This window comes from Jaculus jaculus, chromosome 4 (assembly GCF_020740685.1).
Source record: "Jaculus jaculus isolate mJacJac1 chromosome 4, mJacJac1.mat.Y.cur, whole genome shotgun sequence".
NCBI lineage: Eukaryota > Metazoa > Chordata > Mammalia > Rodentia > Dipodidae > Jaculus > Jaculus jaculus.
The window spans coordinates 21,965,021-21,990,761 of record NC_059105.1 but is presented as its reverse complement, the minus strand read 5'-3'; the positions used below and the strand labels follow the sequence as shown (position 1 = coordinate 21,990,761).

Below are 25,741 nucleotides of genomic sequence, written 5' to 3'. Positions count from 1 at the left end.
CTACCCTACTGCCGCCCTCACCCACAAAGGGGATGCCATTCCCTGACTCCTTCATTCACCCTGTGTTTCTGGAGCCAGAAGCCACAGCCCCTATTAGGGACGGACACCCATGACCAACATCAAACTGATTGCCAGTCTGAGAATCATTGGTCTAAATAAGGCATGTCACATTGTGCTGAAGGTTACTAATGCAGTCAGGTCCACATTGCTGGCAGAAATCACCTGACCAAGAGCAGCTGGTGGAGAAAAGGGTTAATTTTGGCTTACAGACTGGAGGTGAAGCTCCACCATGGCATGGAAAACAATATGAGCAGAGGGTGGACACCACCCTCTCAACATCAGGTGGACAACAGCAATAGGAAAGTGGGCCAAACCCTGGCATGGGGAAACTGGCTATGACACCCATAAGCCCACCCCCAACAATACATTCCCTCCAGGAGGCTTTAATTTCCAATTGCCATCAAGTGAGGAGACCAGCATTGAAAATACCTAAGTTTACGGGGGACACCTGAATCAAACCACCACATTCTGCCACTGGCCCCATTGCAGTCATGTTCGCATTGCTGGTAGAAATCACACAACAAAGAGCAGTTTGTGGGAAAAAAGAGGTTTATTTTGGCTTACAGGCTTGAGGGGGAACCTCCATGATGGCAGGGGAAAACAATGGCATAAGCAGAGGGTGGACATCACCCCCTGGCCCACATATGGTGGACAACAGGGACAGGAGAGCATGCCAAACATTGTCATGGGGAAACTGGCTATAACACCCATAAACCCGCACCCAACAATACACTGCCTTTAGGAGGCATGAATTCTCAATTGCCATCAGCTGGGGAACCTAACGTCCATAATACCTAACTTTATGGGGGACACCTGAATCAAACCACCACAGACACATAAACTGATAACCATACATGATGTAAAATGCAATGCATTCATCCAACTTTTTAAATTTCCATAATTGTTATCAATCCCAATGATATTCAAACATCCCCATAGTCCAAATTCTTTTATCCAAGCCATAACAAAAGAATCCCCCCAAAACCCTTATTGGCACAGAATAAACATTTACACTGCAAAAGATGGCATGGGAAGAGCAAAGAAATATTTAATCAATACAAGATTTAAAATAACCAGGGCAAACATCAAACTCTGTAGCTTCAATCCAACAACTCTAATCAGTGACACATCTCCAAGTCTGATTAACTCTAACCAGCAAACAGTCTCTGGAGTTTCAATTCCGACCCTCCAGCTAGCTACTCACAGTCCTGGAAAGCTTCATCCAGGACCAGTAGCCCTCCCTGGCAGCCTTTTTGTGGTCCCAGCATCTCCACTGGGTCTCCACTGCAACCCACAGTTCATCCCCATGGCTCCATCGGGTCTCCATGCAGGCATCCAGCAAACCTGCTTCACGCTGCCCATGGCCATTTCCAAAACACAAAATTGTGTTGCAAACTCAATGAACCTTTCTTTCCTGCATTTCTTAAACTCCACAACACAAGGAAGGGAGCCAATTTGTTAATCCAGTGGGTAATAAAGCAGACTTTGAAGAACAGGACACTCCGTAAACATTTAGGCTCCTTCAAAACAGTCTACATTCTTCCTGTTGCCCCAGTGCAGGTAGCTGGCCCAATCTCAATGGTTATAATCGCTCATATAATTGCAGCTGAATGGGCAGAAGTTTCAGATCAAAGATTTTATTTCTATGCCATACCCCTCACTCACATCAATCTGTTTTTACACAAAGCAACCCTGTTCAAGTTCTCAGGACGTGGGCATAACAGCAAGCCTCTCACATAAACTGCTTCTAGCCCAGTCCAGGCAAGTACTTTCTCACCCTCATAAGCCAAACCTCACAGACCATAGTTCTTACTACATTCAGGTCTTTCAGCTCTGACCAGAACAGTCCATCAAGCTGTACTCACAGCACTGCAAAGCATCGCTTAGGCCAAGGTTTCAAATCCTCCCACATTCCTCTTGAAAATCAGCTCCAAAAGGCCAAAGCCACAGAGTCTAGCAGCAACACCACTTTTGGTACCAACTTTGCTGGTGCTGCCAGAAATCACCTGACCAAGAGCAGCTTTTGGGAAAAAAGAGGGGGTTATTTTGGCTTACAGGCTCGAGGGGAAGCTCCATGATGGCAGGGAAAACAATAGCATGGGCAAAGGGTGGACATCAACCCCTGGCCAACAGCAGATGGAAAATAGCAACAGGAGAATGTGCCAAAACTGGTGAGAAGAAACTGGCTATAACACCCATAAGCCCGCCCCCAACAATACACTGCCTCCAGGAGGCATTAATTCCAAAATCTCCATCAGGTGGAAACCTAGCATTCAGAACACCTAAGTTTATGGTGGACACCTGAATCAAACCATCAAAATTATACAGGACAGTGTGGTGGGAAGACAGAGAGAGGAGTGTGGCTGTCAAGAGACTTCTCTGAGGTGTTACTACCACTGAGACGCTGGGTGCCAAAGCTAAGGTGGAAAAGGAGGGTGCAGGTCACAAGAGGAGGGTGAGAGTGCAGGGTGAAAGGCCACCTGGTGCTGCTGCTGAAGCAGAGCCTGGTTCCACTCTAGTGACAGTGGGAGTCACCAGGGGCTTTGAAGGGATGGAAAAGTGGGTGGGAGTCATAACCCTGCTCTCCAAGTATGCAAAAACGTGCTGAGAACTTTGGCTGTGAAAGATGCCAGAGCAGAGGGGTGGCAAGAGAAATCCCCAGGCTTGCTGATGGGCCAGGTGTGGGCAGAAGCCAGGTGCCTGCTGGTGTACTGGGACAGACGAAGGTGCAGCAACATTCTGAGAAGGGCTGAGGCCAGAGTGGGAGATGGAAGTGTGCGCCTGCCGGGAGACACGGACACTTACAGTGGCCACCTGCTGGGCCCCCGGGGGCCATCTCTAAGTCAGCACAGTGAGGATGAGGAGAACCTCAGCTTCGGCTTTGAATGTATCAAACAAAACAGAATGAAATGCAAAATGCACATTGAGGGTCTCAGCTCAGTCTCTTTTGCTAAGGAAGTAAGTGCTAAAGGCACTGCAGCTTTTGGTGACCTGATCTGCTCTGTGACTCGCTCACCAGCAGGTAGACACTGGGCTGATTTCTTTGAAAAGCCTAAGAGCACACTGAATGGTTGGTCTACTGGAAAGTGTAATCTCCATCCCTGGCTCCCCTATCACCAGCCACTGCCCCTAAGCTACCTCTCTGCATTCTTCCACCTCGTGAGTGGGGAGGGGGCCAGGGCTGGCCAATCCAGCGAAGGCCATGCTAAGGACAGGAGGGGAGGAAAGCACATGCAAGGTGCCCGGGCTTGCTCCACCTAGCCCTGAGCAGACAGGATGAGCCCAGAGACACGGGCCTCCAAGTTCTCCTCAGCCCAGCACCTGTCCACCCAGGACACCGCTGTGGTCACAGTCACCGGATCACTGAAGACCCTGTGTGGCTATGTGGAGGGAAGAGAAGGGAAGCCCCTCATGGCTTCCTCAGAGCTGAACTTCCACATTCACTCCTGCCTGTGAGGGTAGATGCTGCAATTTCCCAGGACCTACAATCACCTAGGGGAGGAACCTGGGGGCACATCTGTGAGGATTCTTTATCGGGTTAACTGCAGTGGGAAGACCCACCCTAACTGTGGGCAGCACCATCCTCTGGACTGAAGTCCTGGACTTCAAGCGGGCGAGCTGGGCGCCAGCACACATCTCTCTGCCTCCCGAGGGCGCACACAGCTTGGGGCCAGCTGCCTCTGCTCCCCCACCTTGACTTCCCCACCAGGATGGATTATGTCCTCAGACTGTGAGCCACAAGAAACTCTTCCTTGGTTAAACTGTTTTTTATCAGGTCACAGCAACAAGAAAAGTAACTGTAATATACACAGATCTCCTGCACCAATGTATGTAGCAGGGCACAGAACTCAGACACCGTTTTCAAATCCAATGTGATACACGATGTGGCACCCTTCCCTGGCAGAAAAGCTGCCCCGTCCCTGGATGTGACGGACTCATGGACAGGTAAATGGGCCTAACTACACTTGACAGCAGGGAGAAGGGGACCCAGCACCCAGAGCTCCAGACCTGGGATCCATCCAAAGGGAGCAAGGCCCCAGAACCACTTGGGCACATTTTCTGCCTGTGTCTGGACTATAGAACTGGGCTTGGGATAAGGATATTTTTGTGGACCCCTCCCCCAGTACACCTGGTACCCACAGAGCTCTCTGAGATCCCAAGCTTACAGCCTAATTGGAGTAGAGCCTGTAGAGAGTGACTTCCAAGAAGGCTGCTGGCATATCAAAAATAGCAACCATGTCCGGGCCAAACCCTCAGGTCAGACCCAAAGTGTCTGTGCAACTGAATTAGAGCTCTGAAAATAAAACCACTGATTTTGACTTCGCGAAACCAACAGCAGGACCAGGCCAGAAAAGACACTGAGTCACAGAGAAACACAGTGATGCCACCCAAGACAGAGAGCAGCACCTGCCCCAGCACGTGTGGGCACACACAGAGCCCTGCACCAAGCTCAGGAGAACATCCCCAAGCAGTGGGTAAGCTGCCATGCTGCCATGCTGCTGGGAACTCCACCTTAAGAACCCCATCCTAGCTGGAACCTGCCACCTACGGCTGCTGAGGCTAAGGTGTCTGGGCTGGCTTTCCACTTCATGAAGGTGCTAGAACAATCCACACTGTCCATGGTTTGATTTCTTGTTGAAACAGGAATTCTCATGTAGCCCAGGCTGGCTTTGGACCCACAATGTCGCTGAGGATGACCTTGAACTTCTGATCTCCCTGTCTCCAGCTTCTGATCACTGCCATTACAAGTGTGCCTCTCCATACCTAGTTCATGCAGTGCTGGGGATTGAACCCAGGGCTCTGTGCATTCGAGGTAAGTACTCTACCATTTAAATGAGGTGCACCTCCCACCCAGTTATGACTTCTGAACTAAAGGTTGGGTGGTTCTACATGGTCTCAAATGCATATTAAATGCCTCAACCCTGAAGCAGAACTGAAGTGGAGAGCAATTCTCTCCCTGTTGCCGAAGGAAGTGCCACCACCCACCCGCCCAGACTACTCTGCCCACCACCCTCTCTGCCACCCAAAGCTATGTCCTGCAGAAAGCTGTCAGCCACTAACTCCTGCTCCGTGAGGAGTGTCTGGTGTTGTGTGGAACTCTAGAACCTAGGACGGGCGTGGTGAGCAGTGCTGGGATATGTGGATGTGGTAAACCAGCTTTTCTCATCACTCTTCATTTTTATGGTTTGGTTTTAGGTTTATTTGGGGGTGGTGCCTGGGAGTGGACAGCAAGGCCCTGCCCTGTGTGATCTGTAATCCTCACTGCTAACTGACAGGATTTATAATTATCCTGGAAACAGCTGGGTGTATCGATGAGACTGTTTCTCCATAAAGGCTTAACAGAGCAGGGGGTACACACCCTAAATGTGGGGAGCACAGTCGCACAGGCTGGGATCCACGGATAGAATAAAAGGAGAAAGTGTGTGGAACACCAGCATTTATCTCGCCCTGCTTCCTGACGGAATGCATTGTGACTTCCTGCAGAGTCTGGAGTCCAGTGTGGAGGAATCTGGGTTTTTCTGAGAAGCTGTCCGCTTATGCAGGTAAACTGGGGACCCAGAAGCACAGGAGCTGACACTGTAAAAGGCAAGAGAGCTGATGGAATGAAAGCACAGTGCTGAGGCAGGGACACCACATACTCACAAATCCTGCCCAGAACCCCTCAGTGCTGGCGCAGGGACAGTGACAGTGACAGTGCCTGTCCCCACACACTCACAAACCCTCCCCCAGACTCATAAGCACCACAGAGACAAAAGAAGAGTCAGACACCTGAAACTGACAGCAGACCTGGAGATACAGACAGAAGCTTGGATCCAACTGTTCAAGACCAGAACAGAGCTCAAAAGGAAAAATCCAGGAACCACCCTTCTGCCAGGGAGACCCAATTCCCCAGAAAGGCAGGTTCCCGCACAAAGGTACTTAGTGTCCTCTGGTCCTCCCTCACCCTGCCAACATCTCGAAGCACACCTCCTCTGCAAGGTGAAGTCTGGCGGGAACGAAGTCTGCAGGCCTGTGGGGGCTGCGGAAACAAGCGGGTGCCACAGACACAGCTCCTGAAAACAGCTGCCTCCTATCCTGTTTCAGTCTCCACGTTTCATCAAGCTGAACTGCTGTGTCTACAGTCAATGTGTGGAAACTCACATAGGATTTGTTGGTTGGCTGGCTGGTTGGTTGTTTTAAAGGCAGGGCCTCATATAGCCCAGACTAGCCTTGAGCTCACTATGTAGTGGAGGCTGACCTTGAATCCTGATCCACTGTCTCCACCTCCCAAGTACTTGGATGACAAGTTTTACCACTATAACCAGTGATGTCTGTTTTCCTGTGTATGTTTCTACCACTAGCTGCATCTCCAGGTAGCACAGGTCCCTAACACAAATCTCAAGGTGAGTGACTGCTACATGACCATTTGGCATTTTACACATAAATCAGACACACACACCATAAATGAAAAGGTACATCTCAAAGTCAAAGGGTCTTGTGGAGCCGAACCCAGTTAATACTGACCACCAAGGACCACAGCGGAACTCTCTGTCCCTGAGGGAGTGCAGCACTTCACGGTCTTCCCAAGGACTGAAGGCTCAGTCAGAACAGCAAAGGAAGTGACGCAAGGAAAGGAGATGCCTGAAACCTGTAAGTGTCTGAGCCACGGGCTGGACACCTATGCACACCTTCCGAGGAGGAGCCCCCTTCTTCCAACATGGTAGAAATGGAGGCCCAGAAGCTCTGTCACCCCGCCCACCGAATCTCTCCCATCTCCTGTCTCCTGAGCAACCTAGTAAATGACAAAGACCGAGGTCTCCCTCCTCCCCCAACAGTGAGCTGGACAGCAGAGCTCCTACACCCTTAGAAACAGACCCTGGATGAGGCTGGGCACCTGTCAGTGGTTGTGGCCAAACACAAGTATGCCTGGGTCAAACTGGATTGCAATTTTCATCCTCACGACATGACACAGACGAGATTAGAATTTTTGTTCTAGGAAGCAAAGAACTGCAATATTAACCTGTATCTTCTTAAACCCAGACAATGATAAAACTCCTGAAGAAATTTAATCATCAATCACACCTACCAGGGAAAAGGTTCTCATCATTGTCAGCCAGCTAACCTTCTGTTCACCTTGAACATTACACCTCTCTCCCCACCTCCCAGCAGGGGCTTTGTCTGTCAGCTCCCTCTCAGACTCCTGCTTAACCATGCCATGTCTAAAAAGAGCTCTGAGGTTAAATATTTTTATTTTTATTTGTAAAAATCAAGTGGTGTTAATAAGATACATGATTGGTCTATCTTTTTTTTTCAAAATAAAATGCTTAAGGCCCTTCAGCTGTCCAAAAGTAGGGACAGTGAGGGTCCTAATGCCACCACCACTGTCGCTACTGGCCCTTCCTTGGTCAGGCTGAAAGGGAATACTGTGGCCCCTCCAGGAGCCATTGGAAACTCAGGCTGAGGTGTGTTGTGCATGGAAGGGGGAGGGGTGTTTAGGAACAGTTTTGAAGGACAGGAGTTAACCGGGCTCAGTGGAACCCAGACAAATGAAAACTCCACCCTTCTGAGCACTGAAAACAAGGTAAGCACCCTGAATATATGCAGAATGAATGGGTTGATGGAGAAACCAAAAACCATCCTAAGGCAAGGCAAGCCACAGCCAAACCTGACCAGAAGGGGGAATTCCAATTCTTAGGGCAACAAAGCCAGGCCCTCGCCCAGGAAAGAGGGCACAGCAGGTCCTTAGGCACCATGGCTCTACAACTGGGCCTCTGCGCTGAGTAAGGCCAACGAGCCTGCAAGGCCCAGCACTCACAGCCCTGGGGTCTCTGAAAGTTCTGAGAACAGAGGATTGACCACCACCTCCGGGTCCCCAAGGCTTCAAGACAGTCACAGCGATCATAAACCATAGCCACCCCAAAGCAGCCTGGCCCCAACACTACCATGTGACCCCAAGTGCCCCCTGTGTCCTCAAAGGAAGCCCTGGAAGAGTCTACCAGACATTCCCGCGCAGCACTACGACAGTCTCAGCCAGAGAGCAGTAACGCCCACAAGCCATTACTTAGTGTCACTGGTGCACCATGCCAGCAGACACCGACAGCAAGCGGTAGCCACTGTGACAGAAGGAAACGTCCCACACTTCCTTTGCCAACATGGTCAGACCCACACACCAAGGAACACCGTCCTCATTTCTAAGATGCTTCTCCAGGCATCTGAGTGAACACATTGCAAGGTGCCACCAAAGGCAAGCTCCTCTCTGCCAGAAGCAGCGGCCTCTCCTGCCCAACAAGGAGCTGTCCAGAAGCAGGCTCCCCGGGATTCTGTTGACAACTTAACAGGGCTGGGGGGTAAATATGTGAGTTGCTTAGTATGTGTGGGACCCTGAAATCCATCCCCAGTACCATGGGGAATAAATAAAATTAGCATGCAAAATGGGCATCCTGGGCCATGATACCACAGCTCCTTCCCTAGGTCAAGAGGGGCTGAGGTCCAGGTACCCTTAAAGTGTTTTTCTCTCAGCAACAGCTGGGGGGTGCCAAATCTCAGCACAGGCACCCTCCACCTCAGAACTCCATTTACCTGAGGGGTCACCTGTGCGCTCAGAATTTTGAAGTTTAACAAATGCACATGTCAAAAGATGTTAAATTTGATCGTCTATAAATTTTATGCTTCCTATATGTATAAGAAGGCAGTGGCGTGCATACTAAATAAAATCTGAAGAAAGCCTCTTTCGGGAATACAGGCTTGGTGGCAGCATCCTCCGTTTCTGCTGTTCATCTGTCCATCTTCGTAGGAGGGAAGCAGAGCAGGGCCGGGAGAGGCTGTGTGAGGACACGGCACGCAGACATTCAGCCGAGCACGCGTTCTGACGTCGGGAATGATGCCATGTGTCTTGTAAGGAGCGAACCGAACCCATATGGCGCAGAGAGAGCGAGCTCCTCACTGCTGGGACGGAGCGTGGGCAGGGGGGAGGTGAAGCCAAAGTGGGGAGCAGAAAACTTGCCCCCCGCTTCATGTGAGAAGCGGTTAAACAGAAGGTCGGGGAAACTACACATGAGAGACATGGGAACCCAAAATCCAAGCTAACTAAGGCTGGAGAGGACAGGACTGGGACCCAGCCAGGCAAGTGCACACCCCATGGTGCCCAGAGGCGCAAGCAACCACACATACTGGATGTCTCTGCCCTTGGCCCCTTCGCAAAACCCACCGCAGGAAAACTGAATGCATGGAGGCCTTGGTGTTGCCTGCAGACTCAGACTTGCTGTCACACCCACTTCTGCACCTCCACGAGGACCCGTGCAGGGTGACAGTGACTTCAGAGCATGGAGCTGGCTGGGGCTCAGGTGGGTGTAAGGCCTGCCTAGGTGGTCTTGCTAACCACAGTGTTGCAGTCAAGACAGCCAACCTGGCCAACCGCAAAGGCCATGTTTCTCCAAGGGGTAACAGAGAGATTTCCTCACATCACGGAAACCAGCTGTCTTGAGAACCAGATCAAGGCCAGGCTTGGGCATCACCTACCACGGGGACCTCAAAGGCCAAATGAGCCAAGGCTGCTGTGAGGGGCTCCAGAGCAGCACTGTGGGGAGGGGAGGCGGGGAGGGTCACTTCCGCCTGGCAGCTTCCTGCTCAGGCAGAGGGCTCAACAAGTCTCAGTAGACAGGAGAGGCCAGTGACAGCCAAAGGTGAGGTGAGACAGTAGGGGACAGGTAAGGGGGATTGTCCCACGAAATTCTAGAGGACATCTTCTCTTTTCATGTGGGGGAAGGCCCCAGGGAGAGAGCCCGGTATAAGTATCAACACCCTGACAGACACCAGGGAGGACTCTGGACAGGTAGGACCATAGACCGTTCAGCCCACCCCACGTTTCCCACCATGAAGCCTAGCGACAGGCACTTCTCACCAAGGCCTGGTACGAGGTGGGATGCGATGGTCCAGACACTGAGTCGAGATCCTTCCAGCAGCTTCCCTAGTCTGTGCCGTTTAACTGCTTCCTGATACAGAGAGTGTCTGCAGGCCCCAAGCCTTCTTTCAAATTACAAATCCTCAGTGAGTTCAGTGAATACCACTTCCAGACTTCTGGGAGCCACATCAGGCTGGGTCTCAACTTGTGAATCCTGGGGGCACAGAGTCTAGTGTGGGGAACTGAAATGACCAGGAGAATGGGCTGTCCCCACATCCTGGGACTTCAATGTGTCGAGATGTGTAGAACCAAGATGCAGCTTTTCTGAGTGCATGGCGACCCTGCCCATTTCCAAGGCAATGAGACTCAGGTTGCAGGGGAGTAACTTTTGACTTTGCTTTTGAAGATCTCAGTGGAGTTCCAAGGAATCACTACAACTGCCCCTCCCAGACCCAAACAGCACAGACAGTCTTAGAGTACTTTGGCCCTGGGAGTAAGAACTGCGAGGGCAGAGGCTGCGTCAGGAAGGCCGCTGGCATTGTTCAGTCAATTCTCACGTGTCTGACCATCAGCAGACTGGCCCGGAGAAGCCCTTGCGATGACAGGCACAGAGGGCAAGAGGGAACACAGATGCCCTTTGACAGCCATCTCAAACAAAGGGACACCCACTCACGGTACCGGCAGTGCTAAACAAAGGGAGCCTTCCTGCACGCAGACCAAAGCGGCTGGCATGCAAAACCTTGCACCAGGCACATCACAGAAAGAGATTCAACACTTCTTCACTCTCTAAGCCAAGGACAGCGTGGGAAAGCAACCCATCTTCTCCCCTTTCATTCCCGTGGCCAGCATGCGCCTCATAAAATTATCTTCCTTTGTTAGATAAGGAGAAGCCAAAAGGATCCCGTCACACACTCGCCCTGCTGCGCCCTGGTGCTCCCTGGTACTGACAGGAGAATGAACTGTTCCTGTCTTCTGGGCCAGGGCGGCTCACAGCACCTCTCAGCTTTCTCTGTGTACCTGTTAGTAATATTCAACTGGGGGCTGGGGCCAGCAAAAGATCATAAGAAAGGACCCACCTTTGAATTAAAACCAGCCAAGTGCAGATGCACATTAACAGTTTTTAAATGCCATGAGCACAAAGCACATTAGCAGGAGAGGAGAGAGCTGAGCCAGGTGAACACCGGGCCTGACTGACCTGTGCTATTTAGAAGCCGAATCCCAAGCCTGTCACCCACAAACAGCAGAAACTCGGCACCCAGCAGGCTCCGGCTCAACAAAACCTACAACCAAACCACTGCGGGCAGATGGCCTGTCTCTCAAAATAATGAAAAGACAATAATCTCCTCTCTTTTTGCTAATCTGTTGACCTTAATACCAATTCTGTCCTTAATCACCTGGTGATGGCACACAGCTGCACCGTCTACCCCAACAGTGAGGTCCCTCAATTATCCCCCCCTCCAAATCCTCTTCATTATGTTACTCATCATGGCACCATTGTAAATTACTGTAATTGTTTCAGTTAAATGAACTGAAGGGAGGCTCTGTAACACCCCCCCCCCCAAGAACTAAGGCAAAAGAAAAGGAAAAGCAGCAGCCCAAGAAACAAAAATGTGGTTTGTTTTTCAGGAAAAAAATATATATGTCAACAGCAGTGTCCTTTCCTATACTTAGCGTTGCACACACAGATCTGGAGACAGGACGGGTGTCTTGAAACTCCCTGCCAACTTACCCTCCTCAAGTAAAGTGCCAATCCTGTAAGACCAGATCATTGTACCTCTCTGAGCCTCCATCACAGCCACTACCCACTCAAGAGCACCTGCTCGCTTCTGTGTCCCCAAGACCTCAGTCAATCCCACCCACCAACATTGGCCAAGAGTCTGTGTGCCATGCCACGCAGTGCTCCAACACCAGCTGTGTCCCACGAGGAACTTGCTGCCTTGCCTGCGCTGGGCGGTGTCAGCCTGGTGGCAAGAGCACCGCAGTGGAAGGCAGGAGCCCTGTAGAGAACCAGTCCCCGCTTCCTTAGGAATACATGGGGCTGTGACTCTCTGGACTTTCTCTATCACCTGCACTGTGCTGTGGACCCCTACAGAGGACGGGGTGTTAGTGACCACTGGACCTGGTAAGGACACAGTGTACCACAGACACCAAGAAACGTCTGCTGGTACATGAGAAAAAGTGCTGAAATTAAACCAGCATGTAGAACCCAGGACTTCTGAACAAAGGGTGTGTGTGGGGGGGGAGCTCTAACAAGCAGGGAGCTGCAATAGGACTGTCTGAATAAGCCTTTGGTGGCAGGATATTGTAGCCCAGGCAATGGCTACCTTGTAGATACAGGCCCAGTACCTAAGGGGTTGTCTGAAGACTCACTCTTCACAGCCTCAGGCTCAGCCTCTAGCCCTGGGAGGCAGCTGGAGTCCTATCAGAAAGCAGGTGAAAACTGAGGGTTCAGTTCACAATTTGAATGACACGCTTTCTAGTTTGAATGACATGCTTTCTAGTTACAGTTTCACTGTCCTGTGACACAGTGGTTTTAAAACAATGTATCACATCGTGTTTCCAAGTTTTTATTTAATTGCCTTTTCCTCCTCTCAACTAAAGTTTCTTTTTGTTTGTTTTTATACTTGGACAGACCATCACCCTACAGTAGTAGAGTGATATAAATAGAGGATCAGAAACTAAAGAACAAAGCCACTGGTAAAATGCGTTGTCAGAAATCACTTGTAAATTTCTAATTTAAAAAGCTAACCTCAGTCAGAGCTATCAACGAATCACTTTACTGCTGTAATCAATCCTCCCGGATGCCAAAGAACACTGCACACACATCTCTGGTGGCTGGTCCCAAGGAGCACTGGCAAGAGGGTGGAACAGCCCCCTTTAGGAGGCAGGGCATATGCGCAGAACAGCAGCACCCACAATGCCATTTATCATTTATAATGTGATCTTTCCTAGTAATAAATGACACTTGTGTCAATAGACTCCAACTAACACACAGGCATCAGGAGACCAGGCCTTCTTCAGTAGGCACCTTTCACTCAGTCAGGTGGGAACTCTGTGGGCATAGCCTGCAGAGGAAGAGCACAGAGCGAGCCAACAGCTTGAGAAGACACAGAAGAACTGGCCTGGGGAGATGGCTCAGCAGTTTAAATGCATTTACCTGCAAAGCCTGCTGGCATGGGTTCAATTCCCCAGTACCCATATAAAGCCAGATGTGCAACATGGCGCATATATCGGAAGTTCATTTCTCGTGGCAAGCTAGTAGCACACAGTCTCCCTTAAATAAAAATTTTCAAAATAAAAACATAGGAAAATCATTCTAAACAGGTGGGCATTTCAATCCTTTCATCCTGAAGCCCTTAGAGAAAAGCAAACACACATATTGGGATCCTGTGTATTTTAAAATAAAGCACTTAACCATCTTGCTATACTAGCAGGGACATCTCAACTACAACTGGACATTTATTCTAAGACAAGAAGACTAATGGAATAATATTTAAAATACATTTTCCCACTGCAAATTTTAAAAATGTATAGCGGTTTTTTGTCATCCCCCCACCCTCCAGAAACAGAGAAAGATCCTAACAGAAGAACGCCTGGTTTGGGTGACACCATCTCTAACTTCCCTCACCATTTTATTAACTCTAAATCCTAAACACCCTAGTCTAAATTTAAGGAAGCTAGGGAGGAGCCTCCAGATGTGAATTATGTTCAGGTCTGCAGTACCCAATCTGTCATTCTGAAATCCAAAAGGGTCAGAAGATAAACCTGTTAGTCGTCAATGCCTGGCAAATTCTTTGGGTACCAAGCCAGCCCTGGTTCTGAACCATCATGCAGCCCACCCAGTGTAAGCCCAGCTTTGCTGCAAAGGCACCAGTGTGTGCCTGCATGGAGCTGTGGGACCTCCCGTGTTCTCTCTCGTAATATGTACCATTTTACCTGCCTAAAAATCAAAAGTTCTGAGCTCTACAAACCCACCTAGGCCCTAAAGGTTTGGGCAAGGTTCTGTGGGCCTGCCACTCAGGCTATTTCCTGGAACATCAAGTGTGGGTGGCAGGGCATCTACTGTGACCTTCGAGTTCAACAGAGTTCACCTCTACTCAGAGCTCCCTTAAACATCTACATTCTGAGCAAACGATAGCCTAGGAAACAAACACAAACTGAACGAGCCTCAGTAAAGCTAGAAGCCCCAGAAGGCATGGCCAGCACCCCGAAACCTTGAGAACTTAGACATTTTCACCAATGTCAGAGCTTTGATCTGGGTGAAGGATACAGCTCTATAAAAAAGATAATAATAACTAGAACTTTAGAATAAAGTGTACCCTGGAATTCTGAGAGGGAGCAGAGGGAGAGAAGGGGAGAGGAAGAACACTGTTACCAAACTCTTAAAAAGTAAGGGGTTTGGGCTGGAGAGATGACTTAGCAGCTAAGGTGCTTGCGGGCAAAGCCAGAGGACCCACTTTCAACTCTCCAGATCCTACGTAAGCCAGACACACAAGGTGGTACACGCATCTAGAGTTCAATTACAATGGCTGGGGGCCCTAGCATGCCAATTCTTTCCTTCCTTCTCTCTCTCATTTAAAAAAAAGGAGGGGCCATTCTGTTGGGGTTGCCTCAAAAAAAGTGAGGGGTTTGGGGCTCTTTCATGTTCTTTGGACACAGGGTGTCATGCAGCTTTGAACTCGGTGCTCTCATGCGACATCCACGCTGATCCTCCCAACTCCACCTCCCAGGTGCTGAGAGCACAGGTGTCCCACTCCCGGCTCACAGCTTTTCTTTATGACCCACACATGCTAGCAGCTGCTACAACTCTGACCACCATCACTGCACCTAGAAAAGGGCAGACTGCAAGTGACAGGCAACCTGAGCAGTAATGAAATTGTTACTGTTAAAAAGTACACATGGCCCAAAGGCATAAACCCCAGCACACTTGACACACCTGTCCCCAAGGAAACACAGAACCCCTAGTGCTTCTGACTTGAATCAACAAGTGGGTGACAATATGCATGTTAGCTCATGGCCATGCTTCCAAGACAGGTACTTGTCTGGAACCCAAGCAAGCAACTAATTACTATTTTCTACAAAATCACAAGTACAAAGGCAGAAGCCTGCTATTAGAGGACATTTAGACCTTTGGACCTGAACTTCCTCTATAGGCAAATGATGGCCACAGCAGCTTCTGGCAAACTAATGTGCCAGTGCCATTTTCTACTATTTTCAGATGATGCAGGGTGTGAAGAGGTTATGGTGGGAATGGAACAAGGGCTTCGACAGTGATGCAAGCCATGCTAATACAGGAATAAGGTATCAAACCAACCAAGCCTGGTGGCAGGGAGCTTTGTGTCACAGCCTAACTTCAAAACGGCGCTGACTGGTGGAACAGTCCTAGGGCCAGTTTTGTCTTCAGTGGGGCCCTGCAGCAGGTTGATTTTTAATGCCGTCCCAGAGCACTCCCTCCAGGACGGCTGGATGCAGTGACAGCCACTGTGGACAGCCCTGCACAGCAGCCTTGGGTGGTCAGAGAGAGCCGAGCTCCTCCCTGGTGACCTGCCTGTGTTGCTGTGCACTTCCTCTCATGCACAGTAGGTATAAAAATCTATCCTGTTGCTGAGTTTGAGGCCACCGGGAGACTACAGAGTGAATTCCAGGTCAGCTCCCCCCACCAAAAAAAAAAAAACCTATCCTGTTTATGCCCCAGTCTTTTCCTTCCAGGGAACTTAAGAGGGGTGAGGTCTGAGTTTTGCAATTTCTGAATGTTTTGGACCCCCTCCCTCAGCCCCAAATGCTATCCAAAGGTAGACTGTGTTTCACTATCTTCCCCCAGAACCTTCTCTGCAAGGCCCTGGTGGGCAGGTGAAAGAGACCACTGTGGTTTCCAGGTGAGGCTTAACCTGGTTAGCACACACTACTATCTTTCCCCAACGACATGCCAGCGCCATAGACAACGATGGAGCATTATAATTAAGACGCCTTGTGCACCTGGTTGTTAAGGCCACGAATCAAACAAGAGGAATGTCAGCTTCTCGAAGCCAGGGACTGCACCTGTGCAACCCTTGCCCAGGAACAAGGCTCCTTCCCAGGCAGCCTCAGGTACCCGGCCATTAGCACTCAGCAGTGGGCGTCCCACTCAGACCTATGAAAAGAGGGCTGGGCCAGGGCCAGAAGCAGAGGTGGTGCTTGAGCAGGTCAGCTTTCAGGTCAGAGCCATCTGGGAAAGAGGCCAGACAAAGCGGGAGTGGGGCAGCCTGCTGCATCCAGACTGCTGCAGAGCTGTTGGAGAGACCCATTCGCTGCCTGGGAGGGAAGGGGGTCTTAGCTGTTCTCCAGGAGCCTGTGCTCCGTGGAACAGGCTGCTAGAGTTCCCACCTCTACCACCAGTTCCCACCGCTCCGCTCCCCTCCCCACCTCGCCCAGGACCCCACCGGCCATACCGCCCACCTCTGCGAGGGGACCCGTCGATGCTCTCGGCACTGGACGAGTGCACGTCGGCGGGGGCCCGTCGTAAGCGAAAGTACCCGCGCGGTCGCAAGGCACCGCCCCGGGGCGAGGGCCCGCAGCCCGGTGCGCCGTCCCTGCGCGCGAAGATGCCGCTGAAGAAACGCAGCAGCCGGTGCTCCGAGGCGGCGGCCCGCGCGCGCTCCAGCCGCTGCAGGTCGCTGTTGTCCAGCGTGCGGTTCTTGCTCCGGCTGCGCTCCCAGCGCTCCAGGTCCGAGCGCGCGTCGTTCTTGCTGAGCACCTCGCCTACGTCCAAGGTGTTGCGCTTCTCCGAGGCAGGCTGCGCAGCGGCCGCGGGCTCCAAGGCGTCCTCCGGGCCGGTTTCGGCCTCGTCGTCCAGCGCCCAGGCCAGGCTCCCCGAGCTGCTGTGGCGCCTCCCGCCACCCAGGGCCGGGCTCCGGGGCGCCTCAGGCCCACTCCAGTGCCTGAAGCTGAGGCTGCGCCGCAGGGGCGCGGCTCGCGTCGCCTCTGCGTCCGGGCTGCCAAGCGAGGGCGAGCCGGGCCTCTCCACGGCCGGGGGACTGCCGGCCAGGTCCGCGGGCTCCAGGCCTCGTGCGCACGGCCGCAGCCGCCCGAGCTCCAACTGCCCGGTGCTGCGGGTACGGAAAGTGCGGAAGTCCCAGGAGCACGGCTGCAGCGCCTCGGGGTCCTCAGCCTCCGCTGCCTCCTCGGTCTCCTCCAGGAGCCGCCCGGGTGCGTCCGGAGAACGCGCGGGCCGGGGCCGCCGAGCCGGGCGCGGATGCGGCTCGGGACCGCGGGAACCCGGCGCGGCCAGCTGCTCCTTCCTGACCATGGTCACGGAGATGCGGTAGACCGTCTTTCTGGGGGGCGTCCCGCGCGGCATCGCGTCCGCGGGCGGCGACGCAGGCTCGCCGCTGCCGTCCAACAGATACATGTCTCCCGGGGCCGCAGCCACCGCGCCGCCGGCCAGGGCCCCGCCGCATCCAGTGCACCCGCCGCCGGCCGGGACGCGCACTCCGGGCGGTGAACCGGCCAGGTGGGAAACGGGGCCCACGCCCCCCAAGCGCAGCAGGCGCCGCGCTCACACTGCAGGGACAGCGCCCCTGGTGCCCGCCGGCCCGTGCACCACGCGGCCCGAATGCCGGGGTCCCGGGGCAGGGCGCCGAGCCATGGACCGCCGGGGCCGGAGCCGGGTGGGCGGGCGGACGCTCAGGCGCGGGGACGGCCCCGCCGGCAGGTGCGGCCTCGGCGCGCGGGTTCCAGGGCGGGCGGCGGCGCCCGCGGCTTCATTGTCTAGGGCGCGGGCCCCGTGTGCATCCCCCGCTCTTTTCTGCGCGGCTCCGCCGCTCCCGGCTCTCGAGACGCGCGGGCAGCAGCGCCGGTCGGCCGTGGTCGGTCGAGGGGCGGGCGGGCGGCGGTTTAAAATGGAAATGCGCGCCGGGGCGGGGCGGGGCGGCGGCGGGGCCGACGTGCGGCGACTGCGGGCCGCGCGCCCAGCAGGGCCTGCCGGTCCCGGGAGCGCGGCGGCGGCGGCGGCGGGAGCGCGGGCCGGGCAAGCACAAGCGCCGGAGTGGATCCCTGCGGCGCGAACCGGATCAGGCCAGAGGCTCCCACCAGCTCGGGAGAATGGAAGCATCGCTCCTGACCACGCAGCTTTGCACAGGATGAAACTCAAATGATTTGACTAGGAAATGCGCTCCAGGCTCTGAGGCCGGAGGATCCTTGGTTTGAGGGTTGGCCTCGTCTGCGGACTGAGTTCCAAGCCGACTGACCAGCATGTAGAGTGCCTGTGTCTAAAGAAACTTAATGTTCTAAGGTATCTGGAGCCGTAACCAACCCTAACACAGACCATGAAGACAGGAGAACAGTGTTCCCCAGGCTGCTGGCCTCTGGCTGAGCACACGCTGCCAGGAACAGCGGGGTAGGAGCAGGAAGACAAGACCCTTCCCTAACCGCCTCCACCAGTAGAGTGAGGGGCTAAGGTGGCTCAGCTACTGAGGATCAGGCATGCCGCGCTATGCAGCATCAACATCTACTTTCTCTGCCACCCAATTTCCTCGCTTGCTACCTCTGATTGATATCCGTCTTGGGTGCTGACCCAACATAATATTTATATAGGTGACCAACCTGTCGGTCCTCCACCCACCCCTCTGAACAGATGCACTGGTCAGTCTTCATGTTTAAAAATCCAGAACGAAAATGTGATGACTAGTGTCCACTCAGCGGGCGCCTTGTCTAAAAGGTTCCTTGAGGGAAAGTGCAGATGGCCAGGCTGAATTAGGGGGCTCCTTGGCTTTCTGAGCCTTAATCTTGCCACCAAGTCTTGGGTAACACCTGTGTTCAGGGCAATGCAAGTGGTGTAAGGATGAACCAGTCAGCTCTGTTGGAAGGCAGTGAGTCTAGGAAGTGTGCATTTTAAATGTCTTTATTTATTTTAGGGGGAGGAAGAATGCAAATTCCAGGGCCTCTTGCCACTGCAAATGAACTCCAGATGCATGGGCCGCTTTGTGCATCTGGCTTCACGTGGGTCCTGGGGAACTGAACTCGGGTTCTGTGGACCTCTGGTGCATGCTCACTGAAGGGCCAGGGCTGTGTGACCACAGTATTCCTATAAAGAGGTCCTCTTTGATAAGCCCCAAGAGTTACCAAGTTCCAGAGTGGAAACCCCAAAGGAGGGATCTATGAGGTCCTTTCTAGACCCATTCAGTCCGGGATGCAAAGGCTCAGAGAGGGTGGATGATTCTCCCAAGGCTGCACAGCTCATCAGTCAGCTGGGATCCCGGGGTCACAGTGTCAGTGCCCATTCCCGCACTATGGTCATTCCCTTCCTTGGTAAACATGAGTGGTGTGTTCTGCTTTATTAGCAACAGTAAAAAAAATAAATAAATAAATGATGTAAAAATTAATGAGCTGGACAATGTTCACAAATAGTATCTTGACCTTATCAGGAAGCATTAACAAAGCTTCACGTGTTCAATCTGTTTTCTATTGGTTCATTTATCCATTAAATAAAATATTATCACAGCAATGTCACACAGTGACAAAGCTAGCTCAGGGAATTCGCAAACTTGTAAGGGTGCATACAGGAGTGATTTGGGGGGGGGGCATGAAGAGAGAATGAGGAAGACTAAAGCACTCCCAAAGTGGCCACAGTCAGTGTCGTCTAGTAACCTCCAGGACGCAGCAGGTTTGAACCTTCAGAACTGCAGCTCTGCAGACTTCAAGGCCTCTGCACCAGTGTGCTGAGAAACAGCAGCTCTGTGCTGGGGAGATAGACCCTGGCTGGGGGTGATGGTGGCTCGGAACCCAGGACCTGTGGGCAACCTGGGTTCCACCTCACTGAGTGAAATACAGCCACTTTCAAACGTCAACAAGCATTTCAATATGCAAGTAGCTGGTGACAATATGTAAATGTGTATGAGGAACTTACAGAACCCCAAGGGAAGACTTAAATGAACCAGCACCTGACTTTTGGTGTCCCTAGCTCACGCTTCCTAGGTCCACAATCCGGGCCAGGTTTTGTGCTCTGCTGTCCTAGGGTGCAGGCTACAGAGTAGAAGAGTCCATTCCACCCACCTTAGATGACACCCAGTCTTCCCAAGCCTGGAGGCACCCAAGCCAGCAGCCTGCTCTCTCTCAGCACTTTTCCCCGCAGCAGGGAGCAGAGGTTCTCCACACCAGTCCCAGGAACTCCCAGCCTGGCCTGCCTCTCCCTGGAGCAGAGACCTGCCTCTCCCCGCTGCCAGGGACTTGGGCTCTCCCGGTGCACAGGAGACAGGGTGCAGAGCCTGTCACTCCAAAACCTCAATCCCTGCACAAAGCCAGGCCTGCATTTGCTAAAAAGAAAACGCCTCACATGCGCGATCCAGCGGGGCAGCTTGGTTCTCCTACAGCCCTTGAAGGGGTCCTGGTATTTTTCCATGCTTATCGCCCTTTCTATGCATTCTATATAGCTTATCACCATTTTGGCTTTTTAATTTTTTTAAGGGTGTGCCCTTGATCTCACTGCTCCATCCACACCACGTGCAGCATGGCAGTGCCTCAGCATCGCAGGGACTCCAAGGCCTAAGAGGCTCCAGTAGAGTCCTCCCAACCCCCCCCCAAATCCTCACCTCGCAGCTGGCCTGCTCCCCAGTCCTTGAGCTTACAAGATCTTCTGGCCACCCTCCACCACTGTGCACTGGCCATTTCTAGCAGGCCATCAATTAAATGTCCTCTATCACAATCTGATTTAGCAAGTGGTCATTAGGAGAGCTGATAAGCCTTATTTAAAGGAATCTCTGGTCTGACTTTCCAAATAACACAACTTGACAGCTTGTAAGCACATTCACAGCCTCTTAGAACCAGGACTTCTGGCCACAGAAACAGTCAACCATGATCCTACCCACAGCCACCCTGGGCCACAAAAAAATCTTCCTAGACAGGGGCTCTGAGACACAGTCTGATGGCTAACACGGAAGCAGCAAAGAGGAAGATGAGCCTCTGACTGACACATTCATCTCTCACTCTTCCGTGCGCCTCAGCGCAGGGGAGGCTGGAGGCTTTCTAATCTGACGTGTATAGAGGGGCCCAGCTTCCAGATGACAGCCCTGAGCACAGTCCCCTCTGGGACATGGCAGCTGAAATCCTGAGGGATCCCCATTTCCTCATTTTTATAAGCAGAGAGTTAAAAGTGGAATCGTGCAAGGCCTAGGGGAATACACACCCTGTGATTCCAGCTACTTGTAGGCTGAGACAGGAGCACTGCAAGTTTGAGGCCTGCCTGGGCAACGAGGCAAGATCTTGCCTCAATAAAAACAAAGGAATGGAGGTGTGGCCCAGTGGTGGAGCACTGACTTGCCCAGCAGCATGCGTGAGGCCATGGGTTCAGTCCCATGCGCAGCCCACTGGAAGGAAGAAGGCGGACCAGCAGACAAGGCTTGGGCCCTGGAGTGCTCTTCTTTGGAGCAGGGCACTCTGGCTCAGCAGGAGGAAAGACCACAGCAGGTCTTCGAAGCACCTTGCTCCTTCCTGCTCCACAGATGCAGAGCCTGCCACCAGGCACAAGAGATGTGGCCAATGTGAGGACATGACACGCACAAGGAACACCTCTGTGTGCTTTTCCAGTGACCTGACATCACCTTAGTGATGCCATTCAATTTTAGACATCAATGGGGGGGGATATGAGTCAGGGTGATTTACCAACCCCATTTTGGTTTGCCCCCAGATGGAAGGGGCTTGTCTGTCCGCCCCCTATCAGAGGACAGCATGCCGGCGAGAGGGATGGTGAGGTTGTGCCCTGGTGGGCAGGAAGGACAGAGGAGGAGTGAGTGGTATCCAGGGTATAGCTCGTTATCCTGCCAATCAAGGGTTGTTAGCCTTCCCAGGGATGCTACATGACAGGTACCTAGCACAGGGCATGACAATCAGCGAACACACCTGTGTGGTGCATGGGCGGGGCACCTGCCCCCCTCCACACACACACCTGCAAAAGACCCAAACACCTGGCAGACAGGACCAGTCAACCCTACGACAGGGAGAGGCCCAGAGCCCTGTGCAGGAGGAGGGAGCTGGGGGCACAGAGGTAAGTACCACCACTAGAAGCAAGGTCATGCCGGAGCAGGATGAGGGGGGAAACCATTCTTGAAGGCTGAAGCAAGCAAAAAGGGCTTCAAGGGGCAGGTGGTCTGTGATGTTGGTCCACGGCAGAGTGACACTGAGCTGTGGCCAGGCCTATTATAAAGCCACCTCTGTGCCCTACAGACTGTGAGGCGGCATCTCTGCCTCCACCCACTCCATGCCAGTGATACCCCAGTGTACCAGTCCAAGTGTCTCCCGGCATCACCAAATGCCAGGACAGGCAGGACACAGTGTGTTACTGAGGGGCGCATGCTGGCCTTTCGCACCATGACACTCTTAAGGCAGCCACAACTGCTCCTCTGCACACAGCAGCAGTAGGGAAGCGTTCCAGGTGGGCCCTTGAGAAGGCGAGGGGGTTCCTCTCAGAGAAGGGGAACACTTCCAATTAAGAGAAAAGCAATGGTGACAGGCAGTTCACCAATCAGCCCTCATCATGTGATGCTGGGTCATCCACTGAAATTGCTCTCTGTGCAAGTATAGTGGACGTGATTGAAACACTGGAAGGGACTGCAGCTGTGGCTCAGCTGAGAGAGGTCTTGTCTACCAACACCACATCAACTGGGCCTGTTGTACACCTGTAATACCAGCACTCAGGAGATGGAGACAAAAAGATCAGCAGTTCAAGGTCATCGTCAGCTATACATCCACAGAAAGTCAAGGCCATGTGTAGGACTCCTTACAACATGCTCCTCCAGACACAAAATGGCCTGGATATCCATGACCTCATAGTGCCTGACACTATCTACACAAGACCATCATAAGAGGAGGAAAGGATGATGACATTAAAATAAAAGAGAGACTGAGAGGGGGAGGGGATATGATGGAGAATGGAGTTTCAAAGGGGAAAAGTGGGGGAAGGGAGGGCATTACCATGGGATATTGTTTACAATCATGGAAGCTGTTAATAAAAATATAATTAAAAAGAGAATAAATAATAATCCATGCTGACAGGATTCTTTCCCATCTACACCTAAGCAACATTGCCCTCATTCCAGTTACAACACTGACCGGTTTCTACAAAGCCTTGAACGCTGAATTCAAGCTGGATACCAAACTGACATCACCTATATCACTCACATATAGAAGTCACTTGTGAGACTGTGAACCACCACATGACAGAGAAAGAGATTGCCACCTGCTCCTGTGAGCAGGTTAGGATCCAGGCCCAGCCACATTTTCTACACAGCCTGGAATGGTGAGCCCACAGGATTGATCTAAACCCAGCTGAAACCTCCACCCACATGGGCACAAGCCCTGGTCTTATGCCCCATCAGATTGTCTACTTGTGGATCATCTCACTACCATATAGAAAAAGTGTCAGGGGTAGGAGAGAGAGCTTAGTGGTTAAGGCACTTGCCTGCAGAGCCTAAGAACGCAAGTTTGATTCCCCAGGGCCCACATAAGCCAGATGCACAAAGTAGCGCCTATGTCTGGAGTTTGTAGTGGCTAGAGGCCTTGGCATGCCCATTCTCTCTATATATCTGCCTTTTTCATTCTCTCTCAAATATTCTTTTAAAAGACAATGTCAAAAATTTCTTAGTTCCCCCCCCCCACACACACACACATTGGCTTTCAAGCAAAAGTAACTTAAGTTATTAAAGACAAACTTCTGAACCATCTTGTCACAGAAAAAAACTACACTACAAACAACACAGTATGACAACCACAGCAGAGCCCATCTTAGGACAGCTCCCCAGGGGCCAGGCGAGGCTCTTCCCAAGCCTCCAACACTATGGGCTGCATGGTGGTTTGAACGTATGTCCCCGCAGACTCGGGTGTTTTATTAACATTGAACTTGCACCTTCAGCCCTAGCAGGCGTCAGACTCCTGCTGCAGGAGGGGCGGGGGCGTGTCACAGGCATGAGCGGAGCTCCCGCCCAGAGGAATGCAGAGCTTTCTGAGCCCTGTGCCGCCTCGACTGCTTGGTAGCCAGCTTCTGCCACAGATGCATCCCCTGGATCTGCAAGCTGGAGGTAAACCCCTTCCTCCCATAAACTGAGTCTGATATGAATGTTCACCCAGCAACGTGGAGCTCATTGTAACAGGCTCTGTGAACACGCAGACTGGGAAACGGGAAGATTCCCCCAACCGAACACAGGCCTGTTCACCTGCCACCCCCCCCACCCCGTGATAGCTGGGGTGTGTGTTTGTGGAAAGCCAGGAAATCCCTTTGGGGTACCTCATCTTCCCAGTCTTCAAGTGCGGGGACCAGTTCATCTGACATGTTTCCTCTGCTCCTAATGAAACACCCTCCCAAGCCGTCTCATCAAGTCACAGGGAAGGGTGAGGTTCGGAACCTCCCAGCCATCTGCTGATGGAGAAAGCGGCCCTGTGAGATAGATGGCGACCTAAATATGTCTTCTACTGTCTGGGTATTCACCAGGTTTTCCTTTTCCCACTTGTCCCCAAGATTTAGACAAGCTGGGACTTACATGAAAATCAAAATCAGGGCTGCAAATATCATGCTGGGGTCTTTATCTGTTCCTTCAAACCTGGCTTCTGGATCAACATATTGTAATATAGTTGCCTTCTGCATGCTGGTGGAGGGAGAGGTGGAGGAGGTGGCTGTGAACATGGATATCTTTCACATGTGACCAGGAGGTTTGAAGGGAGGATACTTTTTTTCTCTCTAAATGTCAACTTCCTGTCACTCAGTAGAGGGAGACATGAGGTCACTCCCCTGCCTCTGTCATCCAGTGGGTCACCACTCAAAGTTCCTCAGGCTGACACCTGTGTCTCCTCATCCTCCTGCCTCACACTAGCCATCGTGGGCTGTTTCTGCAGCTGAAGTGAGGCAGGAGCTCGAGGCCCCATCAGCAGTGCAGCTACTCCACAATCACTGAGCCCCTCCGCCAGGTTCTAGTGCTGATGAGCTCAGCCTCCCTGCAAAGCTGCCACCCTCTCCAGAACCTTCCTTAAATCTTCCTTAAGAAAAAAAAAAAAAAAATACCCGAGAGAACATATAATTAAAGAGCAATGGCCACTTAACTCAGACCACCTCAAAACTTTTATGGGGTCTCCTGACAACTCTGCACCTCCAGGAGCTCAGATGAGGTGGAAAACATGGTCACACAAAAAGACAAACATTTCCAAACCTGGGGAAGGAGAGTCCAGCACCTGAGCCTCCAACTCTGGGCACCACTGTTCACCAGAGGAGGCCTTAAGGACACCTGAACTAGAAAGCCACATCACAGCCCCAGAAACTGCCACTGAGCTTGGCAGTGGGGGGCACACAACGCAGGATTTCAAGGGCCATCTTGCTGGCCTCTTTATTCCTCTTCCTTCAAAGGCCACCCCATTGCAAAGAAGGTGACCACGGAGTTCAGGTCACAACTGCCAGCTCAACTCCAGCAGCCTTTTCCATCTCTTCATTCCAGGTTTCCTCTATGGCCGTGGCTGACACTATAACCTGGGCCTCTCCCCAACGTCACATGGTAGCCAGCCTTTTGTGCCCACATCTAGGCATTGAGGTAGGTCCTTTCACCTCAGCCCTCCTCCTGGCCTTCCTTTGTGTACCAGCAAAGGCCAGGGGACATCATGGACTACTGAAGACACTATTCCTTGGCTCCTCTATAGACCTGCTCATGCCCCAAGGGAGGGCCTTCCAAACCCAGCTCAACAAACACGGTCCCTGAACCAACACGTCAGCATCACCTGAAACAAACTGCCTCTCTGGAAGGCTCTGGGGCGTGGGCAAGAGGGTCATGCTCATGTCACCACACCCCACTG

The 25,741-nt window shown here is 52.3% G+C and overlaps 1 protein-coding gene across 9 annotated transcripts in view; it reads right to left on the bottom strand.

Moving 5' to 3' along the window:
• The window catches only part of Agap1 (ArfGAP with GTPase domain, ankyrin repeat and PH domain 1), a 526,342-nt gene that overhangs the window by 365,967 nt on the left and 134,634 nt on the right, over positions 1–25,741 (bottom strand). Inside the window, exon 1 of one of the 9 annotated variants that reach the window (XM_045148447.1) lies at positions 16,376–16,499. The exons of the other annotated variants lie outside the window; for them this stretch is intronic. The gene's annotated coding sequence lies outside the window, so the exon portion shown is untranslated. Of the gene's footprint in view, positions 1–16,375; positions 16,500–25,741 lie in introns of those variants that run through there. 9 annotated transcript variants of the gene reach the window in all.